Source organism: Amaranthus tricolor, chromosome 9 (genome assembly GCF_026212465.1).
Source record: "Amaranthus tricolor cultivar Red isolate AtriRed21 chromosome 9, ASM2621246v1, whole genome shotgun sequence".
Classification (NCBI taxonomy): domain Eukaryota; kingdom Viridiplantae; phylum Streptophyta; class Magnoliopsida; order Caryophyllales; family Amaranthaceae; genus Amaranthus; species Amaranthus tricolor.
Window position 1 is genome coordinate 8,481,566 of NC_080055.1, and position 23,949 is coordinate 8,505,514.

Below are 23,949 nucleotides of genomic sequence, written 5' to 3' on the forward strand. Positions count from 1 at the left end.
CAAATAGTGTTGTATGCCAAGATTCGTGCAAACCAAACCAAGTTTGAGCTACTTTATGGGCAAAAGTGCAAAAACACTTAAAAACCTATAAAATCGAAACTTAACACGTAATTTCTAGCACATGACTAAGATTTAGAATTCTAACCACTTCAACACAATAATATATACTAAATAGTGTTGTGTGCCAAGATTCGTGAAAAAAAAAAAGCAAGTTTGAGCTATTTTATGCGCAAAAGTGCCAAAACACAAAAAAAACCCTTAAAATCGTATGTTAATACGTAATTTCTAGAATATGACTATGATTTTCAATTCTAACCACTTCAACACAATAATATATACCAAAATCGTGTAGTGTGCCAAGTTTCGTGCAAAAAATACCAAGTTTTAGCTACTGTATACGCAAAAGTGCCAAAAAACGCTTAAAAAACCCTTAAAATCGCATCTTAGCACGTAATTTCTAGCTTATGACTATGGTTTTAAATTCTAACCACTTCGACACAATAATATATACCAAATAATGTTGTATGCCAAGATTCGTGCAAAACAAACCAAGTTTGAGGTACTTTATGCGCAAAAGTGAAAAAACGCTTAAAAACCCATAAAATCGAAACTTAACACGTAATTTCTAGCATATGACTAAGATTTACAATTCTAACCACTTCAACACAGTAATATATACTAAATAGTGTAGTCTGCCAAGATTCGTGCAAAAAAAACCAATTTTAAGCTACTTTATGCGCAAAAGTGCCAAAACACAAAAACAAAACCCTTAAAATCGTAAGTTAAAACGTAATTTCAAGAATATGATTATGATTTTCAATTCTAACCACTTCAACATAATAATATATACCAAAATCGTGTTGTGTGCCAAGTGTCGTGCAAAACAAACCAAGTTTAAGCTACTTTATGCGCAAAAGTGCCAAAAATGCTTTAAAAACCCTTAAAATCGCAACTTAAACCGTAATTTCTAGCATATGACTATGTTTTTAAATTCTAACCACTTCAACACTATAATATATACCAAATAGTGTTGTATGCAAAGATTCGTGCAAAACAAACCAAGTATGAGCTACTTTATGCGCAAAAGTGGGAAAAAACGCTTAAAAACCCATAAAATCGAAACTTAACACGTAATTTTCTAGCACATGACTAAGATTTAGAATTCTAACCACTTCAACACAATAATATATACTAAATAGTGTTGTGTGCCAAGATTCGTGAAAAAAAAAAAGCAAGTTTGAGCTATTTTATGCGCAAAAGTGCCAAAACACAAAAAAAAAACCCTTAAAATCGTATGTTAACACGTAATTTCTAGAATATGACTATGATTTTCAATTCTAACCACTTCAACACAATAATATATACCAAAATCGTGTTGTGTGCCAAGTTTCGTGCAAAACAAACCAAGTTTAAGCTACTTTATGCGCAAAAGTGCCAAAAATGTTTTAAAAACCCTTAAAATCGCAACTTAACACGTAATTTCTAGCATATGACTATGTTTTTAAATTCTAACCACTTCAACACTATAATATATACCAAATAGTGTTGTATGCAAAGATTCGTGCAAAACAAACCAAGTTTGAGCTACTTTATGCGCAAAAGTGGGAAAAAACGCTTAAAAACCCATAAAATCGAAACTTAACACGTAATTTCTAGCACATGACTAAGATTTAGAATTCTAACCACTTCAACACAATAATATATACTAAATAGTGTTGTGTGCCAAGATTCGTGAAAAAAAAAAAAGCAAGTTTGAGCTATTTTATGCGCAAAAGTGCCAAAACACAAAAAAAAACCCTTAAAATCGTATGTTAACACGTAATTTCTAGAATATGACTATGATTTTCAATTCTAACCACTTCAACACAATAATATATACCAAAATCGTGTTGTGTGCCAAGTGTCGTGCAAAACAAACCAAGTTTAAGCTACTTTATGCGCAAAAGTGCCAAAAACACTTAAAAAACCCTTAAAATCGCAACTTAACACGTAATTTCTAGCTTATGACTATGGTTTTAAATTCTAACCACTTCAACACAATAATATATACCAAATAATGTTGTATGCCAAGATTCGTGCAAAACAAACCAAGTTTGAGGTACTTTATGCGCAAAAGTGAAAAAACGCTTAAAAACCCATAAAATCGAAACTTAACACGTAATTTCTAGCATATGACTAAGATTTACAATTCTAACCACTTCAACACAGTAATATATACTAAATAGTGTAGTCTGCCAAGATTCGTGCAAAAAAAACCAATTTTAAGCTACTTTATGCGCAAAAGTGCCAAAACACAAAAACAAAACCCTTAAAATCGTAAGTTAAAACGTAATTTCAAGAATATGATTATGATTTTCAATTCTAACCACTTCAACATAATAATATATACCAAAATCGTGTTGTGTGCCAAGTGTCGTGCAAAACAAACCAAGTTTAAGCTACTTTATGCGCAAAAGTGCCAAAAACGCTTTAAAAACTCTTAAAATCGCAACTTAACACGTAATTTCTAGCATATGACTATGGTTTTAAATTCTAACCACTTCAACACTATAATATATACCAAATAGTGTTGTATGCCAAGATTCGTGCAAAACAAACCAAGTTTGAGCTAGTTTATGCGCAAAAGTGAAAAAACGCTTAAAAACCCATAAAATCGCAACTTAACACGTAATTTCTAGCATATGACTATGGTTATAAATTCTAACCACTTCAACACTATAATATATACCAAATAGTGTTGTTTGCCAAGATTCGTGCAAACCAAACAAAGTTTGAGCTACTTTATGCGCAAAAGTGCAAAAACGCTAAAAAACACATAAAATCGAAACTTAACACGTAATTTCTAGCACATGACTAAGATTTAGAATTCTAACCACTTCAACACAATAATATATACTAAATAGTGTTGTGTGCCAAGATTTGTGAAAAAAAAAAAAACCAAATTTGAGCTATTTTATGCGCAAAAGTGCCAAAACACAAAAAAAACCCTTAAAATCGTATGTTAACACGTAATTTCTAGAATCTGACTATGACACTTCAACACATTAATATATACTAAATAGTGTTGTGTGCCAAGATTCGTGAAAAAAAAAACCAAGTTTGAGCTATTTTATGCGCAAAAGTGCCAAAACACAAAAAAAAACCCTTAAAATCGTATGTGAACACGTAATTTCTAGAATATGACTACGATTTTCAATTCTAAACACTTCAACACAATAATATATACCAAAATCGTGTTGTGTGCCAAGTTTTAGCTACTGTATGCGCAAAAGTGCCAAAAACGCTTAAAAACCCTTAAAATCGCAACTTAGCACGTAATTTCTAGCATATGACTATGGTTTTAAATTCTAACCACTTCAACACAATAATATATACTAAATAGTGTTGTATGCCAAGATTCATGAAAAAAAAAAAGCAAGTTTGAGCTATTTTTTGCGCAAAAGTGCCAAAACACAAAAAAAAACCCTTAAAATCGTATGTTAACACGTAATTTCTAGAATATGACTATGATTTTCAATTCTAACCACTTCAACACAATAATATATACCAAAATCGTGTTGTGTGCAAAGTTTCGTGCAAAACAAACCAAGTTTTAGCTACTGTATGCGCAAAAGGGCCAAAAACGGTTAAAAAACCCTTAAGTTCGCAACTTAGCACCTAATTTCTAGCATATGACTATGGGTTTTAAATTCTAACAACTTCAACACAATAATATATACCAAATAATGTTGTATGTCTAGATTCGTGCAAAACAAACCAAGTTTGAGGTACTTTATGCGCAAAAGTGAAAAAACGCTTAAAAACCCATAAAATCGAAACTTAACACGTAATTTCTAGCATATGACTAAGATTTACAATTCTAACCACTTCAACACAATAATATATACTAAATAGTGTAGTCTGCCATGATTCGTGCAAAAAAACCCAAGTTTAAGCTACGTTATGCGCAAAAGTGCCAAAACACAAAAACAAAACCCTTAAAATCGTAAGTTAAAACGTAATTTCAAGAATATGATTATGATTTTCAATTCTAACCACTTCAACACAATAATATATACCAAAATCGTGTTGTGTGCCAAGTGTCGTGCAAAACAAACCAAGTTTAAGCTACTTTATGCGCAGCAAAAGTGCCAAAAACACTCTTAAAAAACCCTTAAAATCGCAACTTAACACGTAATTTCTAGCATATGACTATGGTTTTAAATTCTAACCACTTCAACACTATAATATATACCAAATAGTGTTGTATGCCAAGATTCGTGCAAAACAAACCAAGTTTGAGCTACTTTATGCGCAAAAGTGAAAAAACGCTTAAAAACCCATAAAATCGCAACTTAACAAGTAATTTCTAGCATATGACTATGGTTTTAAATTCTAACCACTTCAACACTATAATATATACCAAATAGTGTTGTATGCCAAGATTCGTGCAAACCAAACCAAGTTTGAGCTACTTTATGCGCAAAAGTGCAAAAACGCTTAAAAACCTATAAAATCGAAACTTAACACGTAATTTCTAGCACATGACTAAGATTTAGAATTCTAACCACTTCAACACAATAATATATACTAAATAGTGTTGTGTGCCAAGATTCGTGAAAAAAAAAAAACTAAGTTTGAGCTATTTTATGCGCAAAAGTGCCAAAAACACAAAAAAAAAACCCTTATAATCGTATGTGAACACGTAATTTCTAGAATATGACTATGATTTTCAATTCTAACCACTTCAACACAATAATATATACCAAAATCGTGTTGTATGCAAAGATTCGTGCAAAACAAACCAAGTTTTAACTACTGTATGCGCAAAAGTGAAAAAAACGCTTAAAAAAACCCTTAAAATCGCAACTTAGCACGTAATTTCTAGCATATGACTATGGTTTTAAATTCTAACCACTTCAACACTATAATATATACCAAATAGTGTTGCATGCCAAGATTCGTGCAAACCAAACCAAGTTTGAGCTACTTTATGCGCAAAAGTGCAAAAACGCTTAAAGACCCATAAAATCGAAACTTAACACGTAATTTCTAGCACATGACTAAGATTTAGAATTCTAACCACTTCAACACAATAATATATACTAAATAGTGTAGTCTTCCAAGATTCGTGCAAAAAAAAAACCAAGTTTAAGCTACTTTATGCGCAAAAGTGCCGAAACACAAAAACAAAACCCTTAAAATCGTAAGTTAAAACGTAATTTGAAGAATATGATTATGATTTTCAATTCTAACCACTTCAACATAATAATATATACCAAAATCGTGTTGTGTGCCAAGTGTCGTGCAAAACAAACCAAGTTTAAGCTACTTTATGCGCAAAAGTGCCAAAAACGCTTAAAAAACCCTTAAAATCGCAACTTAACACGTAATTTCTAGCATATGACTATGGTTTTAAATTCTAACCACTTCAACACTATAATATATACCAAATAGTGTTGTATGCCAAGATTCGTGCAAAACAAACCAAGTTTGAGCTACTTTATGCGCAAAAGTGAAAAAACGCTTAAAAACCCATAAAATCGCAACTTAACACGTAATTTCTAGCATATGACTATGGTTATAAATCTAACCACTTCAACACTATAATATATACCAAATAGTGTTGTTTGCCAAGATTCGTGCAAACCAAACAAAGTTTGAGCTACTTTATGCGCAAAAGTGCAAAAACGCTTAAAAACCCATAAAATCGAAACTTAACACGTAATTTCTAGCACATGACTAAGATTTAGAATTCTAACCACTTCAACAAATAATATATAATAAATAGTGTTGTGTGCCAAGATTCGTGAAAAAAAAAAAAAGTTTGAGCTATTTTATGCGCAAAAGTGCCAAAACACAAAAAAAAAACCCTTAAAATCATATGTTAACACGTAATTTCTAGAATATGACTATGATTTTCACTTCTAACCACTTCAACGCAATAATAAATACCAAAATCGTGTTGTGTGCCAAGTTTCGTGCAAAACATACCAAGTTTTAGCTACTGTATGCGCAAAAGTGCCAAAAACGCTTAAAAAACCCTTAAAATCGCAACTTAGCACGTAATTTCTAGCATATGACTATGGTTTTAAATTCTAACCACTTCAACACTATAATATATACCAAATAGTGTTGTATGCCAAGATTCGTGCAAACCAAACCAAGTTTGAGCTACTTTATGCGCAAAAGTGCAAAAACGCTTAAAAACCTATAAAATCGAAACTTAACACGTAATTTCTAGCACATGACTAAGATTTAGAATTCTAACCACTTCAACACAATAATATATACTAAATAGTGTTGTGTGCCAAGATTCGTGAAAAAAAAAAAACCAAGTTTGAGCTATTTTATGCGCAAAAGTGCCAAAACACAAAAAAAAAACCCTTATAATCGTATGTGAACACGTAATTTCTAGAATATGACTATGATTTTCAATTCTAACCACTTCAACACAATAATATATACCAAAATCGTGTTGTATGCAAAGATTCGTGCAAAACAAACCAAGTTTTAGCTACTGTATGCGCAAAAGTGAAAAAACGCTTAAAAAACCCTTAAAATCGCAACTTAGCACGTAATTTCTAGCATATGACTATGGTTTTAAATTCTAACCACTTCAACACTATAATATATACCAAATAGTGTTGCATGCCAAGATTCGTGCAAACCAAACCAAGTTTGAGCTACTTTATGCGCAAAAGTGCAAAAACGCTTAAAGACCCATAAAATCGAAACTTAACACGTAATTTCTAGCACATGACTAAGATTTAGAATTCTAACCACTTCAACACAATAATATATACTAAATAGTGTAGTCTTCCAAGATTCGTGCAAAAAAAAAAACCAAGTTTAAGCTACTTTATGCGCAAAAGTGCCGAAACACAAAAACAAAACCCTTAAAATCGTAAGTTAAAACGTAATTTCAAGAATATGATTATGATTTTCAATTCTAACCACTTCAACACAATAATATATACCAAAATCGTGTTGTGTGCCAAGTGTCGTGCAAAACAAACCAAGTTTAAGCTACTTTATGCGCAAAAGTGCCAAAAAACGCTTAAAAAACCCTTAAAATCGCAACTTAACACGTAATTTCTAGCATATGACTATGGTTTTAAATTCTAACCACTTCAACACTATAATATATACCAAATAGTGTTGTATGCCAAGATTCGTGCAAAACAAACCAAGTTTGAGCTACTTTATGCGCAAAAGTGAAAAAAACGCTTAAAAACCCATAAAATCGCAACTTAACACGTAATTTCTAGCATATGACTATGGTTATAAATTCTAACCACTTCAACACTATAATATATACCAAATAGTGTTGTTTGCCAAGATTCGTGCAAACCAAACAAAGTTTGAGCTACTTTATGCGCAAAAGTGCAAAAACGCTTAAAAACCCATAAAATCGAAACTTAACACGTAATTTCTAGCACATGACTAAGATTTAGAATTCTAACCACTTCAACACAATAATATATACTAAATAGTGTTGTGTGCCAAGATTCGTGAAAAAAAAAAAAGCAAGTTTGAGCTATTTTATGCGCAAAAGTGCCAAAACAAAAAAAAAACCCTTAAAATCGTATGTTAACAACGTAATTTCTAGAATATGACTATGATTTTCAATTCTAACCACTTCAACACAATAATATATACCAAAATCGTGTTGTGTGCCAAGTGTCGTGCAAAACAAACCAAGTTTAAGCTACTTTATGCGCAAAAGTGCCAAAAACACTTAAAAAACCCTTAAAATCGCAACTTAACACGTAATTTCTAGCATATGACTATGGATTTAAATTCTAACCACTTCAACACTATAATATATACCAAATAGTTTTGTATGCAAAGATTCGTGCAAAACAAACCATGTTTGAGCTACTTTATGCGCAAAAGTGGAAAAACGCTTAAAAACCCATAAAATCGCAACTTAACACGTAATTTCTAGCATATGACTATGGTTTTAAATTCTAACCACTTCAACACTATAATATATACCAAATAGTGTTGTATGCCAAGATTCGTGCAAACCAAACCAAGTTTGAGCTACTTTATGGGCAAAAGTGCAAAAACACTTAAAAACCTATAAAATCGAAACTTAACACGTAATTTCTAGCACATGACTAAGATTTAGAATTCTAACCACTTCAACACAATAATATATACTAAATAGTGTTGTGTGCCAAGATTCGTGAAAAAAAAAAAGCAAGTTTGAGCTATTTTATGCGCAAAAGTGCCAAAACACAAAAAAAACCCTTAAAATCGTATGTTAACACGTAATTTCTAGAATATGACTATGATTTTCAATTCTAACCACTTCAACACAATAATATATACCAAAATCGTGTAGTGTGCCAAGTTTCGTGCAAAAAAATACCAAGTTTTAGCTACTGTATACGCAAAAGTGCCAAAAACGCTTAAAAAACCCTTAAAATCGCATCTTAGCACGTAATTTCTAGCTTATGACTATGGTTTTAAATTCTAACCACTTCGACACAAAAATATATATACCAAATAATGTTGTATGCCAAGATTCGTGCAAAACAAACCAAGTTTGAGGTACTTTATGCGCAAAAGTGAAAAAACGCTTAAAAACCCATAAAATCGAAACTTAACACGTAATTTCTAGCATATGACTAAGATTTACAATTCTAACCACTTCAACACAGTAATATATACTAAATAGTGTAGTCTGCCAAGATTCGTGCAAAAAAAACCAATTTTAAGCTACTTTATGCGCAAAAGTGCCAAAACACAAAAACAAAACCCTTAAAATCGTAAGTTAAAACGTAATTTCAAGAATATGATTATGATTTTCAATTCTAACCACTTCAACATAATAATATATACCAAAATCGTGTTGTGTGCCAAGTGTCGTGCAAAACAAACCAAGTTTATGCTACTTTATGCGCAAAAGTGCCAAAAATGCTTTAAAAACCCTTAAAATCGCAACTTAAACCGTAATTTCTAGCATATGACTATGTTTTTAAATTCTAACCACTTCAACACTATAATATATACCAAATAGTGTTGTATGCAAAGATTCGTGCAAAACAAACCAAGTATGAGCTACTTTATGCGCAAAAGTGGAAAAACGCTTAAAAACCCATAAAATCGAAACTTAACACGTAATTTCTAGCACATGACTAAGATTTAGAATTCTAACCACTTCAACACAATAATATATACTAAATAGTGTTGTGTGCCAAGATTCGTGAAAAAAAAAAAGCAAGTTTGAGCTATTTTATGCGCAAAAGTGCCAAAACACAAAAAAAAAACCCTTAAAATCGTATGTTAACACGTAATTTCTAGAATATGACTATGATTTTCAATTCTAACCACTTCAACACAATAATATATACCAAAATCGTGTTGTGTGCCAAGTTTCGTGCAAAACAAACCAAGTTTAAGCTACTTTATGCGCAAAAGTGCCAAAAATGTTTTAAAAACCCTTAAAATCGCAACTTAACACGTAATTTCTAGCATATGACTATGTTTTTAAATTCTAACCACTTCAACACTATAATATATACCAAATAGTATTGTATGCAAAGATTCGTGCAAAACAAACCAAGTTTGAGCTACTTTATGCGCAAAAGTGGAAAAACGCTTAAAAACCCATAAAATCGAAACTTAACACGTAATTTCTAGCACATGACTAAGATTTAGAATTCTAACCACTTCAACACAATAATATATACTAAATAGTGTTGTGTGCCAAGATTCGTGAAAAAAAAAAAAGCAAGTTTGAGCTATTTTATGCGCAAAAGTGCCAAAACACAAAAAAAAACCCTTAAAATCGTATGTTAACACGTAATTTCTAGAATATGACTATGATTTTCAATTCTAACCACTTCAACACAATAATATATACCAAAATCGTGTTGTGTGCCAAGTGTCGTGCAAAACAAACCAAGTTTAAGCTACTTTATGCGCAAAAGTGCCAAAAACACTTAAAAAACCCTTAAAATCGCAACTTAACACGTAATTTCTAGCATATGACTATGGATTTAAATTCTAACCACTTCAACACTATAATATATACCAAATAGTTTTGTATGCAAAGATTCGTGCAAAACAAACCATGTTTGAGCTACTTTATGCGCAAAAGTGGAAAAACGCTTAAAAACCCATAAAATCGCAACTTAACACGTAATTTCTAGCATATGACTATGGTTTTAAATTCTAACCACTTCAACACTATAATATATACCAAATAGTGTTGTATGCCAAGATTCGTGCAAACCAAACCAAGTTTGAGCTACTTTATGGGCAAAAGTGCAAAAACACTTAAAAACCTATAAAATCGAAACTTAACACGTAATTTCTAGCACATGACTAAGATTTAGAATTCTAACCACTTCAACACAATAATATATACTAAATAGTGTTGTGTGCCAAGATTCGTGAAAAAAAAAAAGCAAGTTTGAGCTATTTTATGCGCAAAAGTGCCAAAACACAAAAAAAAACCCTTAAAATCGTATGTTAACACGTAATTTCTAGAATATGACTATGATTTTCAATTCTAACCACTTCAACACAATAATATATACCAAAATCGTGTTGTGTGCCAAGTTTCGTGCAAAAAATACCAAGTTTTAGCTACTGTATACGCAAAAGTGCCAAAAACGCTTAAAAAACCCTTAAAATCGCATCTTAGCACGTAATTTCTAGCTTATGACTATGGTTTTAAATTCTAACCACTTCAACACAATAATATATACCAAATAATGTTGTATGCCAAGATTCGTGCAAAACAAACCAAGTTTGAGGTACTTTATGCGCAAAAGTGAAAAAACGCTTAAAAACCCATAAAATCGAAACTTAACACGTAATTTCTAGCATATGACTAAGATTTACAATTCTAACCACTTCAACACAGTAATATATACTAAATAGTGTAGTCTGCCAAGATTCGTGCAAAAAAAACCAATTTTAAGCTACTTTATGCGCAAAAGTGCCAAAACACAAAAACAAAACCCTTAAAATCGTAAGTTAAAACGTAATTTCAAGAATATGATTATGATTTTCAATTCTAACCACTTCAACATAATAATATATACCAAAATCGTGTTGTGTGCCAAGTGTCGTGCAAAACAAACCAAGTTTAAGCTACTTTATGCGCAAAAGTGCCAAAAACGCTTTAAAAACTCTTAAAATCGCAACTTAACACGTAATTTCTAGCATATGACTATGGTTTTAAATTCTAACCACTTCAACACTATAATATATACCAAATAGTGTTGTATGCCAAGATTCGTGCAAAACAAACCAAGTTTGAGCTAGTTTATGCGCAAAAGTGAAAAAACGCTTAAAAACCCATAAAATCGCAACTTAACACGTAATTTCTAGCATATGACTATGGTTATAAATTCTAACCACTTCAACACTATAATATATACCAAATAGTGTTGTTTGCCAAGATTCGTGCAAACCAAACAAAGTTTGAGCTACTTTATGCGCAAAAGTGCAAAAACGCTAAAAAACACATAAAATCGAAACTTAACACGTAATTTCTAGCACATGACTAAGATTTAGAATTCTAACCACTTCAACACAATAATATATACTAAATAGTGTTGTGTGCCAAGATTTGTGAAAAAAAAAAAAACCAAATTTGAGCTATTTTATGCGCAAAAGTGCCAAAACACAAAAAAAACCCTTAAAATCGTATGTTAACACGTAATTTCTAGAATCTGACTATGACACTTCAACACATTAATATATACTAAATAGTGTTGTGTGCCAAGATTCGTGAAAAAAAAAACCAAGTTTGAGCTATTTTATGCGCAAAAGTGCCAAAACACAAAAAAAACCCTTAAAATCGTATGTGAACACGTAATTTCTAGAATATGACTACGATTTTCAATTCTAAACACTTCAACACAATAATATATACCAAAATCGTGTTGTGTGCCAAGTTTTAGCTACTGTATGCGCAAAAGTGCCAAAAACGCTTAAAAACCCTTAAAATCGCAACTTAGCACGTAATTTCTAGCATATGACTATGGTTTTAAATTCTAACCACTTCAACACAATAATATATACCAAATAGTGTTGTATGCCAAGACTCGTGCAAAACAAACCAATTTTGAGGTACTTTATGCGCAAAAGTGAAAAAACGCTTAAAAACCCATAAAATCGAAACTTAACACGTAATTTCTAGCATATGACTAAGATTTACAATTCTAACCACTTCAACACAATAATATATACTAAATAGTGTAGTCTGCCAAGATTCGTGCAAAAAAAACCAAGTTTAAGCTACTTTATGCACAAAAGTGCCAAAACACAAAAACAAAACCCTTAAAATCGTAAGTTAAAACGTAATTTCAAGAATATGATTATGATTTTCAATTCTAACCACTTCAACATAATAATATATACCAAAATCGTGTTGTGTGCCAAGTGTCGTGCAAAACAAACTAAGTTTAAGCTACTTTATGCGCAAAAGTGCCAAAAACGCTTAAAAAACCCTTAAAATCGCAACTTAACACGTAATTTCTAGCATATGACTATGTTTTTAAATTCTAACCACTTCAACACTATAATATATACCAAATAGTGTTGTATGCAAAGATTCGTGCAAAACAAACCAAGTTTGAGCTACTTTATGCGCAAAAGTGGAAAAACGCTTAAAAACCCATAAAATCGAAACTTAACACGTAATTTCTAGCACATGACTAAGCTTTAGAATTCTAACCACTTCAACACAATAATATATACTAAATAGTGTTGTGTGCCAAGATTCATGAAAAAAAAAAAGCAAGTTTGAGCTATTTTTTGCGCAAAAGTGCCAAAACACAAAAAAAAACCCTTAAAATCGTATGTTAACACGTAATTTCTAGAATATGACTATGATTTTCAATTCTAACCACTTCAACACAATAATATATACCAAAATCGTGTTGTGTGCAAAGTTTCGTGCAAAACAAACCAAGTTTTAGCTACTGTATGCGCAAAAGTGCCAAAAACGGTTAAAAAACCCTTAAGTTCGCAACTTAGCACCTAATTTCTAGCATATGACTATGGTTTTAAATTCTAACAACTTCAACACAATAATATATACCAAATAATGTTGTATGTCTAGATTCGTGCAAAACAAACCAAGTTTGAGGTACTTTATGCGCAAAAGTGAAAAAACGCTTAAAAACCCATAAAATCGAAACTTAACACGTAATTTCTAGCATATGACTAAGATTTACAATTCTAACCACTTCAACACAATAATATATACTAAATAGTGTAGTCTGCCATGATTCGTGCAAAAAAACCCAAGTTTAAGCTACTTTATGCGCAAAAGTGCCAAAACACAAAAACAAAACCCTTAAAATCGTAAGTTAAAACGTAATTTCAAGAATATGATTATGATTTTCAATTCTAACCACTTCAACACAATAATATATACCAAAATCGTGTTGTGTGCCAAGTGTCGTGCAAAACAAACCAAGTTTAAGCTACTTTATGCGCAAAAGTGCCAAAAACACTTAAAAAACCCTTAAAATCGCAACTTAACACGTAATTTCTAGCATATGACTATGGTTTTAAATTCTAACCACTTCAACACTATAATATATACCAAATAGTGTTGTATGCCAAGATTCGTGCAAAACAAACCAAGTTTGAGCTACTTTATGCGCAAAAGTGAAAAAAACGCTTAAAAACCCATAAAATCGCAACTTAACAAGTAATTTCTAGCATATGACTATGGTTTTAAATTCTAACCACTTCAACACTATAATATATACCAAATAGTGTTGTATGCCAAGATTCGTGCAAACCAAACCAAGTTTGAGCTACTTTATGCGCAAAAGTGCAAAAACGCTTAAAAACCTATAAAATCGAAACTTAACACGTAATTTCTAGCACATGACTAAGATTTAGAATTCTAACCACTTCAACACAATAATATATACTAAATAGTGTTGTGTGCCAAGATTCGTGAAAAAAAAACAACCAAGTTTGAGCTATTTTATGCGCAAAAGTGCCAAAACACAAAAAAAAACCCTTATAATCGTATGTGAACACGTAATTTCTAGAATATGACTATGATTTTCAATTCTAACCACTTCAACACAATAATATATACCAAAATCGTGTTGTATGCAAAGATTCGTGCAAAACAAACCAAGTTTTAGCTACTGTATGCGCAAAAGTGAAAAAACGCTTAAAAAACCCTTAAAATCGCAACTTAGCACGTAATTTCTAGCATATGACTATGGTTTTAAATTCTAACCACTTCAACACTATAATATATACCAAATAGTGTTGCATGCCAAGATTCGTGCAAACCAAACCAAGTTTGAGCTACTTTATGCGCAAAAGTGCAAAAACGCTTAAAGACCCATAAAATCGAAACTTAACACGTAATTTCTAGCACATGACTAAGATTTAGAATTCTAACCACTTCAACACAATAATATATACTAAATAGTGTAGTCTTCCAAGATTCGTGCAAAAAAAAAACCAAGTTTAAGCTACTTTATGCGCAAAAGTGCCGAAACACAAAAACAAAACCCTTAAAATCGTAAGTTAAAACGTAATTTCAAGAATATGATTATGATTTTCAATTCTAACCACTTCAACATAATAATATATACCAAAATCGTGTTGTGTGCCAAGTGTCGTGCAAAACAAACCAAGTTTAAGCTACTTTATGCGCAAAAGTGCCAAAAACGCTTAAAAAACCCTTAAAATCGCAACTTAACACGTAATTTCTAGCATATGACTATGGTTTTAAATTCTAACCACTTCAACACTATAATATATACCAAATAGTGTTGTATGCCAAGATTCGTGCAAAACAAACCAAGTTTGAGCTACTTTATGCGCAAAAGTGAAAAAACGCTTAAAAACCCATAAAATCGCAACTTAACACGTAATTTCTAGCATATGACTATGGTTATAAATTCTAACCACTTCAACACTATAATATATACCAAATAGTGTTGTTTGCCAAGATTCGTGCAAACCAAACAAAGTTTGAGCTACTTTATGCGCAAAAGTGCAAAAACGCTTAAAAACCCATAAAATCGAAACTTAACACGTAATTTCTAGCACATGACTAAGATTTAGAATTCTAACCACTTCAACACAATAATATATAATAAATAGTGTTGTGTGCCAAGATTCGTGAAAAAAAAAAAAAGTTTGAGCTATTTTATGCGCAAAAGTGCCAAAACACAAAAAAAACCTTTAAAATCATATGTTAACACGTAATTTCTAGAATATGACTATGATTTTCACTTCTAACCACTTCAACGCAATAATAAATACCAAAATCGTGTTGTGTGCCAAGTTTCGTGCAAAACATACCAAGTTTTAGCTACTGTATGCGCAAAAGTGCCAAAAACGCTTAAAAAACCCTTAAAATCGCAACTTAGCACGTAATTTCTAGCATATGACTATGGTTTTAAATTCTAACCACTTCAACACTATAATATATACCAAATAGTGTTGTATGCCAAGATTCGTGCAAACCAAACCAAGTTTGAGCTACTTTATGCGCAAAAGTGCAAAAACGCTTAAAAACCTATAAAATCGAAACTTAACACGTAATTTCTAGCACATGACTAAGATTTAGAATTCTAACCACTTCAACACAATAATATATACTAAATAGTGTTGTGTGCCAAGATTCGTGAAAAAAAAAAAAACCAAGTTTGAGCTATTTTATGCGCAAAAGTGCCAAAACACAAAAAAAAACCCTTATAATCGTATGTGAACACGTAATTTCTAGAATATGACTATGATTTTCAATTCTAACCACTTCAACACAATAATATATACCAAAATCGTGTTGTATGCAAAGATTCGTGCAAAACAAACCAAGTTTTAGCTACTGTATGCGCAAAAGTGAAAAAACGCTTAAAAAACCCTTAAAATCGCAACTTAGCACGTAATTTCTAGCATATGACTATGGTTTTAAATTCTAACCACTTCAACACTATAATATATACCAAATAGTGTTGCATGCCAAGATTCGTGCAAACCAAACCAAGTTTGAGCTACTTTATGCGCAAAAGTGCAAAAACGCTTAAAAACCTATAAAATCGAAACTTAACACGTAATTTCTAGCACATGACTAAGATTTAGAATTCTAACCACTTCAACACAATAATATATACTAAATAGTGTTGTGTGCCAAGATTCGTGAAAAAAAAAAAACCAAGTTTGAGCTATTTTATGCGCAAAAGTGCCAAAACACAAAAAAAAACCCTTATAATCGTATGTGAACACGTAATTTCTAGAATATGACTATGATTTTCAATTCTAACCACTTCAACACAATAATATATACCAAAATCGTGTTGTATGCAAAGATTCGTGCAAAACAAACCAAGTTTTAGCTACTGTATGCGCAAAAGTGAAAAAACGCTTAAAAAACCCTTAAAATCGCAACTTAACACGTAATTTCTAGCATATGACTATGGTTATAAATTCTAACCACTTCAACACTATAATATATACCAAATAGTGTTGTTTGCCAAGATTCGTGCAAACCAAACAAAGTTTGAGCTACTTTATGCGCAAAAGTGCAAAAACGCTTAAAAACCCATAAAATCGAAACTTAACACGTAATTTCTAGCACATGACTAAGATTTAGAATTCTAACCACTTCAACACAATAATATATAATAAATAGTGTTGTGTGCCAAGATTCGTGAAAAAAAAAAAAAGTTTGAGCTATTTTATGCGCAAAAGTGCCAAAACACAAAAAAAACCCTTAAAATCATATGTTAACACGTAATTTCTAGAATATGACTATGATTTTCACTTCTAACCACTTCAACGCAATAATAAATACCAAAATCGTGTTGTGTGCCAAGTTTCGTGCAAAACATACCAAGTTTTAGCTACTGTATGCGCAAAAGTGCCAAAAACGCTTAAAAAACCCTTAAAATCGCAACTTAGCACGTAATTTCTAGCATATGACTATGGTTTTAAATTCTAACCACTTCAACACTATAATATATACCAAATAGTGTTGTATGCCAAGATTCGTGCAAACCAAACCAAGTTTGAGCTACTTTATGCGCAAAAGTGCAAAAACGCTTAAAAACCTATAAAATCGAAACTTAACACGTAATTTCTAGCACATGACTAAGATTTAGAATTCTAACCACTTCAACACAATAATATATACTAAATAGTGTTGTGTGCCAAGATTCGTGAAAAAAAAAAAACCAAGTTTGAGCTATTTTATGCGCAAAAGTGCCAAAACACAAAAAAAAACCCTTATAATCGTATGTGAACACGTAATTTCTAGAATATGACTATGATTTTCAATTCTAACCACTTCAACACAATAATATATACCAAAATCGTGTTGTATGCAAAGATTCGTGCAAAACAAACCAAGTTTTAGCTACTGTATGCGCAAAAGTGAAAAAACGCTTAAAAAACCCTTAAAATCGCAACTTAGCACGTAATTTCTAGCATATGACTATGGTTTTAAATTCTAACCACTTCAACACTATAATATATACCAAATAGTGTTGCATGCCAAGATTCGTGCAAACCAAACCAAGTTTGAGCTACTTTATGCGCAAAAGTGCAAAAACGCTTAAAGACCCATAAAATCGAAACTTAACACGTAATTTCTAGCACATGACTAAGATTTAGAATTCTAACCACTTCAACACAATAATATATACTAAATAGTGTAGTCTTCCAAGATTCGTGCAAAAAAAAAACCAAGTTTAAGCTACTTTATGCGCAAAAGTGCCGAAACACAAAAACAAAACCCTTAAAATCGTAAGTTAAAACGTAATTTCAAGAATATGATTATGATTTTCAATTCTAACCACTTCAACATAATAATATATACCAAAATCGTGTTGTGTGCCAAGTGTCGTGCAAAACAAACCAAGTTTAAGCTACTTTATGCGCAAAAGTGCCAAAAACGCTTAAAAAACCCTTAAAATCGCAACTTAACACGTAATTTCTAGCATATGACTATGGTTTTAAATTCTAACCACTTCAACACTATAATATATACCAAATAGTGTTGTATGCCAAGATTCGTGCAAAACAAACCAAGTTTGAGCTACTTTATGCGCAAAAGTGAAAAAACGCTTAAAAACCCATAAAATCGCAACTTAACACGTAATTTCTAGCATATGACTATGGTTATAAATTCTAACCACTTCAACACTATAATATATACCAAATAGTGTTGTTTGCCAAGATTCGTGCAAACCAAACAAAGTTTGAGCTACTTTATGCGCAAAAGTGCAAAAACGCTTAAAAACCCATAAAATCGAAACTTAACACGTAATTTCTAGCACATGACTAAGATTTAGAATTCTAACCACTTCAACACAATAATATATACTAAATAGTGTTGTGTGCCAAGATTCGTGAAAAAAAAAAAGCAAGTTTGAGCTATTTTATGCGCAAAAGTGCCAAAACAAAAAAAAAAACCCTTAAAATCGTATGTTAACACGTAATTTCTAGAATATGACTATGATTTTCAATTCTAACCACTTCAACACAATAATATATACCAAAATCGTGTGGTGTGCCAAGTGTCGTGCAAAACAAACCAAGTTTAAGCTACTTTATGCGCAAAAGTGCCAAAAACACTTAAAAAAACCCTTAAAATCGCAACTTAACACGTAATTTCTAGCATATGACTATGGATTTAAATTCTAACCACTTCAACACTATAATATATACCAAATAGTTTTGTATGCAAAGATTCGTGCAAAACAAACCATGTTTGAGCTACTTTATGCGCAAAAGTGGAAAAACGCTTAAAAACCCATAAAATCGCAACTTAACACGTAATTTCTAGCATATGACTATGGTTTTAAATTCTAACCACTTCAACACTATAATATATACCAAATAGTGTTGTATGCCAAGATTCGTGCAAACCAAACCAAGTTTGAGCTACTTTATGGGCAAAAGTGCAAAAACACTTAAAAACCTATAAAATCGAAACTTAACACGTAATTTCTAGCACATGACTAAGATTTAGAATTCTAACCACTTCAACACAATAATATATACTAAATAGTGTTGTGTGCCAAGATTCGTGAAAAAAAAAAGCAAGTTTGAGCTATTTTATGCGCAAAAGTGCCAAAACACAAAAAAAACCCTTAAAATCGTATGTTAACACGTAATTTCTAGAATATGACTATGATTTTCAATTCTAACCACTTCAACACAATAATATATACCAAAATCGTGTAGTGTGCCAAGTTTCGTGCAAAAAATACCAAGTTTTAGCTACTGTATACGCAAAAGTGCCAAAAACGCTTAAAAACCCTTAAAATCGCATCTTAGCACGTAATTTCTAGCTTATGACTATGGTTTTAAATTCTAACCACTTCAACACAATAATATATACCAAATAATGTTGTATGCCAAGATTCGTGCAAAACAAACCAAGTTTGAGGTACTTTATGCGCAAAAGTGAAAAAACGCTTAAAAACCCATAAAATCGAAACTTAACACGTAATTTCTAGCATATGACTAAGATTTACAATTCTAACCACTTCAACACAGTAATATATACTAAATAGTGTAGTCTGCCAAGATTCGTGCAAAAAAAACCAATTTTAAGCTACTTTATGCGCAAAAGTGCCAAAACACAAAAACAAAACCCTTAAAATCGTAAGTTAAAACGTAATTTCAAGAATATGATTATGATTTTCAATTCTAACCACTTCAACATAATAATATATACCAAAATCGTGTTGTGTGCCAAGTGTCGTGCAAAACAAACCAAGTTTATGCTACTTTATGCGCAAAAGTGCCAAAAATGCTTTAAAAACCCTTAAAATCGCAACTTAAACCGTAATTTCTAGCATATGACTATGTTTTTAAATTCTAACCACTTCAACACTATAATATATACCAAATAGTGTTGTATGCAAAGATTCGTGCAAAACAAACCAAGTATGAGCTACTTTATGCGCAAAAGTGGAAAAACGCTTAAAAACCCATAAAATCGAAACTTAACACGTAATTTCTAGCACATGACTAAGATTTAGAATTCTAACCACTTCAACACAATAATATATACTAAATAGTGTTGTGTGCCAAGATTCGTGAAAAAAAAAAAGCAAGTTTGAGCTATTTTATGCGCAAAAGTGCCAAAACACAAAAAAAAAACCCTTAAAATCGTATGTTAACACGTAATTTCTAGAATATGACTATGATTTTCAATTCTAACCACTTCAACACAATAATATATACCAAAATCGTGTTGTGTGCCAAGTTTCGTGCAAAACAAACCAAGTTTAAGCTACTTTATGCGCAAAAGTGCCAAAAATGTTTTAAAAACCCTTAAAATCGCAACTTAACACGTAATTTCTAGCATATGACTATGTTTTTAAATTCTAACCACTTCAACACTATAATATATACCAAATAGTATTGTATGCAAAGATTCGTGCAAAACAAACCAAGTTTGAGCTACTTTATGCGCAAAAGTGGAAAAACGCTTAAAAACCCATAAAATCGAAACTTAACACGTAATTTCTAGCACATGACTAAGATTTAGAATTCTAACCACTTCAACACAATAATATATACTAAATAGTGTTGTGTGCCAAGATTCGTGAAAAAAAAAAAGCAAGTTTGAGCTATTTTATGCGCAAAAGTGCCAAACACAAAAAAAAACCCTTAAAATCGTATGTTAACACGTAATTTCTAGAATATGACTATGATTTTCATTCTAACCACTTCAACACAATAATATATACCAAAATCGTGTTGTGTGCCAAGTGTCGTGCAAAACAAACCAAGTTTAAGCTACTTTATGCGCAAAAGTGCCAAAAACACTTAAAAAACCCTTAAAATCGCAACTTAACACGTAATTTCTAGCATATGACTATGGATTTAAATTCTAACCACTTCAACACTATAATATATACCAAATAGTTTTGTATGCAAAGATTCGTGCAAAACAAACCATGTTTGAGCTACTTTATGCGCAAAAAGTGGAAAAACGCTTAAAAACCCATAAAATCGCAACTTAACACGTAATTTCTAGCATATGACTATGGTTTTAAATTCTAACCACTTCAACACTATAATATATACCAAATAGTGTTGTATGCCAAGATTCGTGCAAACCAAACCAAGTTTGAGCTACTTTATGGGCAAAAGTGCAAAAACACTTAAAAACCTATAAAATCGAAACTTAACACGTAATTTCTAGCACATGACTAAGATTTAGAATTCTAACCACTTCAACACAATAATATATACTAAATAGTGTTGTGTGCCAAGATTCGTGAAAAAAAAAAAGCAAGTTTGAGCTATTTTATGCGCAAAAGTGCCAAAACACAAAAAAAACCCTTAAAATCGTATGTTAACACGTAATTTTTAGAATATGACTATGATTTTCAATTCTAACCACTTCAACACAATAATATATACCAAAATCGTGTTGTGTGCCAAGTTTCGTGCAAAAAATACCAAGTTTTAGCTACTGTATACGCAAAAGTGCCAAAAACGCTTAAAAAACCCTTAAAATCGCATCTTAGCACGTAATTTCTAGCTTATGACTATGGTTTTAAATTCTAACCACTTCAACACAATAATATATACCAAATAATGTTGTATGCCAAGATTCGTGCAAAACAAACCAAGTTTGAGGTACTTTATGCGCAAAAGTGAAAAAACGCTTAAAAACCCATAAAATCGAAACTTAACACGTAATTTCTAGCATATGACTAAGATTTACAATTCTAACCACTTCAACACAGTAATATATACTAAATAGTGTAGTCTGCCAAGATTCGTGCAAAAAAAACCAATTTTAAGCTACTTTATGCGCAAAAGTGCCAAAACACAAAAACAAAACCCTTAAAATCGTAAGTTAAAACGTAATTTCAAGAATATGATTATGATTTTCAATTCTAACCACTTCAACATAATAATATATACCAAAATCGTGTTGTGTGCCAAGTGTCGTGCAAAACAAACCAAGTTTAAGCTACTTTATGCGCAAAAGTGCCAAAAACGCTTTAAAAACTCTTAAAATCGCAACTTAACACGTAATTTCTAGCATATGACTATGGTTTTAAATTCTAACCACTTCAACACTATAATATATACCAAATAGTGTTGTATGCCAAGATTCGTGCAAAACAAACCAAGTTTGAGCTAGTTTATGCGCAAAAGTGAAAAAACGCTTAAAAACCCATAAAATCGCAACTTAACACGTAATTTCTAGCATATGACTATGGTTATAAATTCTAACCACTTCAACACTATAATATATACCAAATAGTGTTGTTTGCCAAGATTCGTGCAAACCAAACAAAGTTTGAGCTACTTTATGCGCAAAAGTGCAAAAACGCTAAAAAACACATAAAATCGAAACTTAACACGTAATTTCTAGCACATGACTAAGATTTAGAATTCTAACCACTTCAACACAATAATATATACTAAATAGTGTTGTGTGCCAAGATTTGTGAAAAAAAAAAAACCAAATTTGAGCTATTTTATGCGCAAAAGTGCCAAAACACAAAAAAAACCCTTAAAATCGTATGTTAACACGTAATTTCTAGAATCTGACTATGACACTTCAACACATTAATATATACTAAATAGTGTTGTGTGCCAAGATTCGTGAAAAAAAAAACCAAGTTTGAGCTATTTTATGCGCAAAAGTGCCAAAACACAAAAAAAACCCTTAAAATCGTATGTGAACACGTAATTTCTAGAATATGACTACGATTTTCAATTCTAAACACTTTAACACAATAATATATACCAAAATCGTGTTGTGTGCCAAGTTTTAGCTACTGTATGCGCAAAAGTGCCAAAAACGCTTAAAAACCCTTAAAATCGCAACTTAGCACGTAATTTCTAGCATATGACTATGGTTTTAAATTCTAACCACTTCAACACAATAATATATACCAAATAGTGTTGTATGCCAAGACTCGTGCAAACAAACCAATTTTGAGGTACTTTATGCGCAAAAGTGAAAAAACGCTTAAAAACCCATAAAATCGAAACTTAACACGTAATTTCTAGCATATGACTAAGATTTACAATTCTAACCACTTCAACACAATAATATATACTAAATAGTGTAGTCTGCCAAGATTCGTGCAAAAAAAACCAAGTTAAGCTACTTTATGCACAAAAGTGCCAAAACACAAAAACAAAACCCTTAAAATCGTAAGTTAAAACGTAATTTCAAGAATATGATTATGATTTTCAATTCTAACCACTTCAACATAATAATATATACCAAAATCGTGGTTGTGTGCCAAGTGTCGTGCAAAACAAACTAAGTTTAAGCTACTTTATGCGCAAAAGTGCCAAAAACGCTTAAAAAACCCTTAAAATCGCAACTTAACACGTAATTTCTAGCATATGACTATGTTTTTAAATTCTAACCACTTCAACACTATAATATATACCAAATAGTGTTGTATGCAAAGATTCGTGCAAAACAAACCAAGTTTGAGCTACTTTATGCGCAAAAGTGGAAAAACGCTTAAAAACCCATAAAATCGAAACTTAACACGTAATTTCTAGCACATGACTAAGCTTTAGAATTCTAACCACTTCAACAGCAATAATATATACTAAATAGTGTTGTGTTGCCAAGATTCATGAAAAAAAAAAAAGCAAGTTGAGCTATTTTTTGCGCAAAAGTGCCAAAACACAAAAAAAAACCCTTAAAATCGTATGTTAACACGTAATTTCTAGAATATGACTATGATTTTCAATTCTAACCACTTCAACACAATAATATATACCAAAATCGTGTTGTGTGCAAAGTTTCGTGCAAAACAAACCAAGTTTTAGCTACTGTATGCGCAAAAGTGCCAAAAACGGTTAAAAAACCCTTAAGTTCGCAACTTAGCACCTAATTTCTAGCATATGACTATGGTTTTAAATTCTAACAACTTCAACACAATAATATATACCAAATAATGTTGTATGTCTAGATTCGTGCAAAACAAACCAAGTTTGAGGTACTTT